Source organism: Aphelocoma coerulescens, chromosome 6 (genome assembly GCF_041296385.1).
Source record: "Aphelocoma coerulescens isolate FSJ_1873_10779 chromosome 6, UR_Acoe_1.0, whole genome shotgun sequence".
NCBI lineage: Eukaryota > Metazoa > Chordata > Aves > Passeriformes > Corvidae > Aphelocoma > Aphelocoma coerulescens.
This window is the reverse complement of record NC_091020.1, coordinates 1,152,836-1,161,313: the sequence shown is the minus strand read 5'-3', so window position 1 is coordinate 1,161,313 and position 8,478 is coordinate 1,152,836. Positions and strand designations below refer to the sequence as shown.

The window sequence follows — 8,478 nt, the reverse complement described above, 5'->3', positions numbered from 1 at the left end:
AACAAACCAATGCACAAGGCTTTCATGTCATGTCTGAAAGATCATATAAATCTATCAGAAAGATTAATTCATCCACTAGTACAGAGGTTTAACCTTTAAGGTATAAGCAATGCTGGGTTTTCTTTGCAATGTCAAACAACGGAGCGTTATCCTGAATCTAAAACTTAAATTAAATGAATGACATATTCTAAATGAGTGACTTCCCAGTTGTCCAGGAGAATCCATCTGCCTGTGTAAGCTCCAGGTGCCATTCCAGTGTGTGTAAAACTGCCAACCCCAGCCCGACATTTGGGATAAATGCCTGGAAGGTGGGAGCACTCCTGCCCAGACACATGGCTGGAGTGAACATTCCTGAAGGCAAATTCCACATCGGTCAAACCCCTTCCCATGAACTGCAGCCAAACAGCCAGAAATAATAATCTGAAATCTTCATCAACAGAGGTCAATCCTCAGGTTACCTCATCCTATTTAAGCTTGCACTCCCACAGAGAAATTGCAGGGGCTTGTCCATCCCAAACATGCTCTCATTTCTGACAGGGAACCTGCTAAAAGCAATAAAAACACATTTGCTGATGAGATGGGGAATGGGCATTAGGGGATTTTGGGCCTACTCCTGTTGAGGCAGATCCTCTGGCAACACTCAGCACAGTGCCAGGAGTTAGAAAGGCCATTCCAGAGCAGGCTGGAGGGCTCGTGGAATATCCTGAGCTGGAAGGCACCCACAAGGATCATCCAGTGCAGCTCCTGGCCCTGCCCAGACACCCCAACAACCCCACCCTGGGCATCCCTGGCAGCGCTGTCCAAACGCTCCTGGAGCTCTGGCAGCCTCGGGGCCGGGACCATTCCCTGGGGAGCCTGGGCAGTGCCCAGCACCCTCTGGGGAAGAGCCTTTCCCTGATCTCCAGCCTGAGCCTGCCATGGCCCAGCTCCAGCCGCTCCCTGGGTGCTGTCCCTGTCCCAGGGAGCAGAGATGGGAGCTGCCCCTCAGGAGGAGCCTCAGACCATGATCAGCTCTGCCCTGAGGCTCCTCTGCTCCAGCTGAACAAGCAAAGCAACCTCCGCCCTACCAGAACCAGGCAGCCCAGTTCTTCACCTCCAATCATGTCAAAAGCACAAGCCAAGGCAGTGGAACAAGGAAAGAAGAACCCCCCACATCCTTGCACCTTTCTCCCTGTCCACCATTTCCAGGCCAGGTGTTCATTAAGCCATGTTCAGTTCAGGCGCTTGGTAACTTGCAGTGGGTTTCTCCTCTAAAACCACATCTGCTCTTCCCTTTAGCGTGTATAACTTCCAACATCCCCTGGAACTGTCCCAATGGGGTGAAAACTCCCCTCTCCTGTTTGGAAGCCTCAGCTGAGGTCTTTAAAGCAGCAGTGAGCAACTGATTCCTCTTTACTCTCCACACAGCACATTTTTAATGTATTGGTTAGTCTTGACTGGACATTTTCACAGAACCACCTACTGCAAGTTCAAACTCCTGCTCCCAAATGGCAGCAACCAGATCAGAGATGGAGTTAAAATGACTCCTTTCTTGTGTATCTTTTGCCAATTACACTGAAATTCACTTGGCATTTTAACAGCAGTCCCTCTCACAGGGTCCTCTGCAGACCTTCCTTGTCAGCTCTTGCCTTCAGAACCCCCAAAGCAACTTACTGCCATCACTAAATATCCTCATGTGTCCACAGTAAGCCTGTTTTTCAAGGTATACTGAACAACAGAGATCCTGATGTACTTCTCATTCCAGTGGTGAGCTCCTTCCCTCATGAGGACTGATCCCAGGCTTTTAACCTCCATTTCCTACTTTCTAATCCATTTTTTGTCCATGGAAGCATTTCTTTGCTAAAGTTCCTGCTAACTTCTTTAAAACACACTGGTGAGGAACTGAGGCCAAAAACTCTCTGTAGAGAATCCTTCTCCAAAATCCCCATCCATTGTTTGCTGCCCAAAAAGCCACTTTAACCAAGAGGATTCACCCGAAGGTAGTGGCTCAAGTGGGTACAAATACACCAGATGTGTGTCATTAGAATAGCTGGACAGGTTGTATCACTGTGCTCTGCAGCAGCAACAAAATTAGTGCCCTCGAGTCTGACAGCCTCCCAGGGTGAAGTTTTTGTACAAAAATCCCCCTTTTAAGTTCTATCAGAGGTGGTTGTTGTTTTCTCAAGAAGTTTGCCAGTGGATATCACAGAATCTTTTGATTACATCTGAGAGACTCCGCATCCAGCTGGAAGCTGACAGATCCAGAATCCCAGAAACGCAGAATTGACACTGCGCAGGCCAAGGGCAGGTTGGTGCTGAGGGACTGCTTTTTGGAAAAATTATTTATTAATAGGGAACACCAACAGACTGAATTAGAAAAAAATGCCATGAAAGACAACCTACAGCCCTTCAAGGTCTATAGGGCACCTAAAAGAAACTTTGTCTCTAAGCTGGTTTGGGCCACTTAGAGAGACTTGTCCATGGTCGTAAGATAAGCATATCCAGTTTACATTTTTCTGGCAAAATACCCAAATAAATCAAAGGCCATCAGGTTTCTCTCTCCTTATCATACAAATAAATCACAAGCATCAGGATTATTTTATTAAATTAATTAATAAATGTGTTAATATTATTATTATTATTAAATGTATTGATATTGTTATATGTTGTCTTTCTGATTACAGCACACCACAATAGCTTTTATGTTCTGCACAATGAACACTGTCATTCAAAGGAAATTTATTCATGCAAGCCAGTCACAAAGAGCACCAAAACCATCAGTGAATACATAGCCAGTATCTTTCCAGAATAGATGTTTTTGTGCTAAATATTGCTACTCTTATGTTTCAAAAAAAACCACCAAACCTTCCTTTCTAAAGCAAGAGTATTATTGCAAGGTAACAGCAACAACTGCTCTTGACAATTTAGATACCATACAGGAGACTGTGAGACTTCCAGAGCTATCGGCCTCTAATCACTTTTCGTGCAGTCTGACATGAGAAATCCACTATTTAAACACCACAGCTGCTTAAATAAAAGCAGGAGTTTGAACATTCCCTCCTGCTACTGATTCTTTCACATACCCAAAGGCACATATTTTCAAACCAATTCATTCACACATGGATTTTTTCAGCTCAGGAGGACCTCGTTTCCTGAACAACCTGAGAACCACCTGTGGACTTGAACTAAAAATGGAAGGACTGAGTTATTGTGAGTCAGTCAAAACCAGATCATTCCAGACTGGATAACAGTTGATCATTTTCAGCTGTCTCACAGAGAAAATAATCCTGGAAGTGTCTGAGCGACGAAATCCCTCTCAGGTTTTGTAACAACACTTTATCTGGTTATACCTGACTCGTTCTGAGTGACACAGCAGCTTTCCTAAAGGGAAAGTTAAACCAGATTATTCTGCCTGACCTTGGACAAGTGATGGAGGGACAGGACACAGGGAATGGCTTCCCAGTGCCAGAGAGCAGGGATAGATGGGATATTGGGAAGGAATTGTTCCCTGGGAGGGTGGGCAGGCCCTGGCACAGGGTGCCCAGAGCAGCTGTGGCTGCCCCTGGATCCCTGGAAGTGTCCAAGGCCAGGCTTGGAGCAACCTAGGACGGTGGAAGGTGTCCCTGCCCATGGCAGGAATGAGATGTCCTTCAATCTTTGGCCCCTTCCAATCCATTCTGTGGTTCTATGAGAAGAAAAATGACCAAAAAATATATTCCCATGTGCTGCAGAGAGTTCACTGAGTGTTGTCTTTCTAAATAAAGCCCCCGAGATATGATTTACAAGTGCCAGCATTTGCTGCTCCCCTGACTTTGGGCAGCACTGAGCATCTGCTCCCTCCCCACCCATTCCCTTTTCTGAACCACGCTTTTATTACATTCTTGTATTGTCCAAGACAGCCATAACTGGAGTTCACTAAATAAATTTGCTTGAGAAATTTATACAGGGTTTGAAAGTTTAATGCAACTGCCAAAAGATTTTGGAGCGCTGGGAGAATTAATCTTACTACTCATTACATTTATTGATTCCAATCAAGCTCCCAGACATCAGCATAGGTGCCACTGCTAAGAAATAAAAAGTTTCCAGGAAATCTCTATGTAAATCTAAAGTGACTGCCAGCTTTGGTGAAGGGAAAAGAGCTAAGGTAGAGGTGTGTAATCTACATGCCAGTAAATGCTGGACTAATAGGTTATCAGCCAGCACTTGAGGAGCTCTCTCCAACACTGCTTTGATAACCAGCTCAGGATGAGACTTCATCCCTCAAGCCTGCAAAAGGGCCAATACTCATAACAGGGTTTTCTCTTTCAACACTCTGTGAATTCCATTAGGGATGAAAAGCAAAAAGGCACTTCCACACACAAAGGCTGGGGTTTTTTTCTTTTCTTTTTTAATTAGAAGCTGAATCTAGTTGAAGGTAGAAGCTGAGCAGCCATGAGATCATTCTACACTAAATAAATAGAAAGAATAACTTTGTTGCTACATCTACCCTCAAGAACAAGTGGAGGCTTTTCCTTTGAGGATGGAAGAAAACATGACTGTGAGTTTTGGAAATCATTTACCACATTTGCTTGAGTAAACCTGAGAGAAAAAGAGCATTTGTGAAAGGATGAAAAATAATGATACGAGTTTTTTGTTCCCTACAGCTCCTACTCCAACCCCATGCTAGGACTGGAGTGCAAACCACAGCTAATGCTGATGGAACACCACAATCCAGCCAGCATTTGGAAGAGTTTGGTTGAGTGCAGCATGAGAAAACCATTTTATTTACATGATAGGAAAGTGGTTATAACATAATTGGTTTTCACCTACTTTTCGTGTGTGTGTGTGTGGTATAAATTATACAAGGCTATGCTGGAAAACACTTGGGAAAAGAATTATTCCAAGAGTTTGCTGCAATTCTGAGTTTCTGAAGTATCATTTTTACTTGTAGTGGTTGCAATAAATAAGAACAGTACTGACAACATGTTGCTGCCTGTTCTGAGCTTCCCCTCCCCCTCCCAAAGACAGGTGCTCCTGCCATGTGCTCCGAGCTCCTTTGTTCCAAGAGCGGGCAAAACCAAATGTAACTCAAACTCTTCAGCAGTGTCTGATTGGCCGCTCACCCCGGGTCCGCCCCCTGTCCTCCCCTTTCCCCTTCTCCGAATAAAGGATAGTCGAGGACAGGCTCTGCTCTCTCTCGGCTCAGCTTTTCCTGTGAACATCTGTGGTTGTCTCTCTCCCTTTTTAAAGGTTCTATCTGCAGGAAATTGAGCGAGCAGGGAGCTGTATTTCTCCCTCTTTGCTTCTGCTGATGGTATTTGCTCTGCAGCTGATACAGGTACTGATTCAGAGCTATTAAAGTGCTAGATCGCCCGTGCTACCTCTCTGGGCTGCCCGAGGCTTTCTAAGGCATTGAAATACAAGCACTAGCCGGTATAAAGCTGAAAAGATACCATCCACAACAACAGGCCCGTGTGAAGGACCCTTCTGGATCACCTGAGGTAACAATTTCTTGAATTGGTTGGGATGGCTCATAATATAAGAGAATAAATATTTTCAAACTTTCCTGTTTCTGAGCATTTTGCTTTCAATTTGAATTTATAAGAGAACAACACCTGCAATGCTAAATAGAAAAACACCAGTAACTTGTCAGAATTCCTTGATGTTTGCCATTTTTGCATAAACACAGCCTAGATGTAGTTTAATCCTAGCTAGGCCTGACAAAATTAAATTAAATATAAACTATAAATAGTGATCAGCCTGTTCAGTTTGAATTTTCTAGTTTTCTGTGTCATCATTTGACTTTGTAAATGAGGCTGATTTGGGGACATGCTCTTAAACAGCAATGTAAAAAGTAGCCTATAACTTCCTTTCTGGCTGATTACAAACCTGTTGTCTCCACAAAAACAAAGGAATTTACTGCCTGGATAACCCCTAACCTAGCACAGGAACCTATCAGGCAACAGGATCAACCTGTGGCATTTTATGTGCCAGTCTTTGTTAGCTGATGATGCTGGGAAGTTTTTGCTGCTCCGCTCCTGCCACAAACGAGAGTTTACTCCTGACACATTGTCTGACTAGCCCTTGTAACTGAAAACACAGGTACAACCCTAAAAAACTCACAGCAATTTCATTCTCTGTTAACTCAACCTCACCAGGCCCCTGGGACCCACCTTGGCAGAGGGAGTATCAGCTAGGAGAGAATGTGCTAAACGGTAACATGTAATATTAAAAAACAACCAAACAAACAAAAAAAAAAAACCCAAAATAATCTATTTTAATGTTGTCTTTTGCATATATTTGGAGATGTCACTGAGAATCACCAGCACAGAAGTTAATTAACCAGGCTGGCTGGCAAAGGTAACAGATGTGAGTACAGTAATCTTATGCACTGGAATTAATGACATCAAGTTTTAGGTGATGCCACAAATAAAGGTCAGGCTGTACTACTGAGGCGATCAAGAACACAAACTGCAAATCTACTGCAACATTTAATAACCCCCATTCCCCACAGGGCAGGAACCCTTTCAGGCAGCTGAGTGATCAGCAAATACTTAAATGTCACACCTGGCAAATTACCCAACCTGTGCCTCCCACATCAGACGCTTCCCGTTTAAAACCCAACAACAGCAGCTCTGTTTCTGATGCACGGAAGACAATTCACACTCTCTTTCTAATTGCCACTAATTGCCAGCTATAATTTTATCTGCCACAATTGCAACCCTGAAAAGGATGCTTTCCATCAGCTGCAAACAGATAACAAAAGGCTGGAAGGGAACATTACTCTCATGTGTTTGGATATCCCCTGCAAACCCTGGTTAAGAATGTTTTATCCAGCCCCACGGTGGCATTTCTTGAGTTCTATAGAATTGGGATTTAAAAGCATTGAGTAATGTGATAACTGATCTCATCTTCAAGCTACTTTTGAGAGCCTCATTCTTACTCTCCATTTCCATTCTGTATTTACCTGATTTCAGCCTCCTACAAGGATCTTGTCCTGCTCCTATCTGTCACTCTAGTCTGCCTCCAGTATTGAAGCATTTAATTCAATCTCTACCCCTCTAAACTGTCAGGTAAGAGTCAGTTTCTGGGAAATTTTTATTCCCAGGACATTTGATCACCAGAAACAACCTAAAATGAAACATTAGGTAAACTTACTAAACTCAAGCAAATTAACACATGCGGTTCCTCAGGTAACTTTAATAAAGACACATATTAGGGACAAATCACAAGGTTGAACACCAGGGGGAATTTTTTCCTGGAAAGGGTAGTCAGGAATTGGAAGGGGGGCATTGGTGGAGTCCCCATCCCTGGAGGTGTCCAAGGAAGGCCTGGATGTGGCACTCAGTGCTCTGGGCTGGGGACAAGGTGGGGAGTGGGCACAGGTTGCACTCCATGGTCTGGGAGGGCTTTTTCAGCCTCAGGGATCCTGGGATTTCTTTAGCATTAAAAAAGTGTATTCCCTGCACTTAACAGATAACCCAAAAATGAAATTGAAAAAAGCCCCTCACCTTTCAATCCTGGGTGTGTGTGGCTTCCAGTAAAACCTCCAGCTGACTGTACTGTATCCCTTGTTCTCCTCTTTTCTTCCACAGCTCCCCCAGCCTTGCTTGTCAGCTGGACCTTATTCCACTGCCGTGCAGAAGCACCCTGGGTAGCATCCCTGGAGCAGCTCACTTGTCCTCCCCCTGCACTTGCTCAGCAGGCTCCTTGTGGTGCTGCCGGCAGGGACAAGCCCATGGTCTGTGGGAGAGAAAGCCAGGGTAAGAGAGGAGACAACTCAGAAGGCACAGTCAGACTTGGAATGTGACACAGTTGGGAAGGCTGGGACAGAGCAGCTGCTCTGCTGTGAATGATCCCAAGGGAAGTACCTTCCAAAATGGTCATAGCTCTTAAGATCAAAGGATGGACTTGGCCTTTATTCTCCCCCAGCTTCTTTCTAGGTATTTTAGACTGGCAGTAAACAGCTACAAAAATCCCAGAATGGTTTGGGTTGAAGCCAACCCCCTAAACCATCCCCAGAATGGTTTGGGTTGGAAGGGACCGTAAAGATCATCTTGTTCCAAGCCCCTCCTGGAATATTTCCTAGAAAAGGAGTCCTGCTCAGTGCACTGTTCCTCAGATGGGAAAAAAAGCCCCTAAACTCCTACTACTCTTCATTAATTACAGCTTAAAACCTTATGTGCCTTCAGCAAAGCCCAAGTGATCTTAAACAGAGGTTCAAGAGCATTCACCAGAATGCAGAAAACACAACTGGAATGTTTCTTGTCTATTCCCATCAGAACAAGGGGGCACTTTTAACTAAAGACCATTTTGTGAAGAGATTGCAAAAATACTAAAGAAAATATCAAGTGCAAGGCTTATTTTTCAAATGAAAACGCCAGTAAGATATGAAAACTGGGAGTTTAAGTTTCTTTAAAACATCAGAAAAGCTTGCAACAGTAATAGGTTCCAGGAAAAACTAAGCGAAACCCACTGCAATGAACGTTTAATATCCAATTAATGGGCAGATTTTGCACA

General features: G+C 44.1%; 1 long non-coding RNA gene across 1 annotated transcript; it reads left to right on the top strand.

Moving 5' to 3' along the window:
• Positions 1–5,329: 5,329 nt before the first annotated feature.
• Positions 5,330–7,638, top strand: LOC138112160 (uncharacterized). Its single transcript, XR_011151580.1, has 4 exons — positions 5,330–5,459; positions 6,265–6,327; positions 6,936–7,031; positions 7,554–7,638. It is a non-coding gene; the product is annotated as an uncharacterized lncRNA (long non-coding RNA).
• Positions 7,639–8,478: the final 840 nt, after the last annotated feature.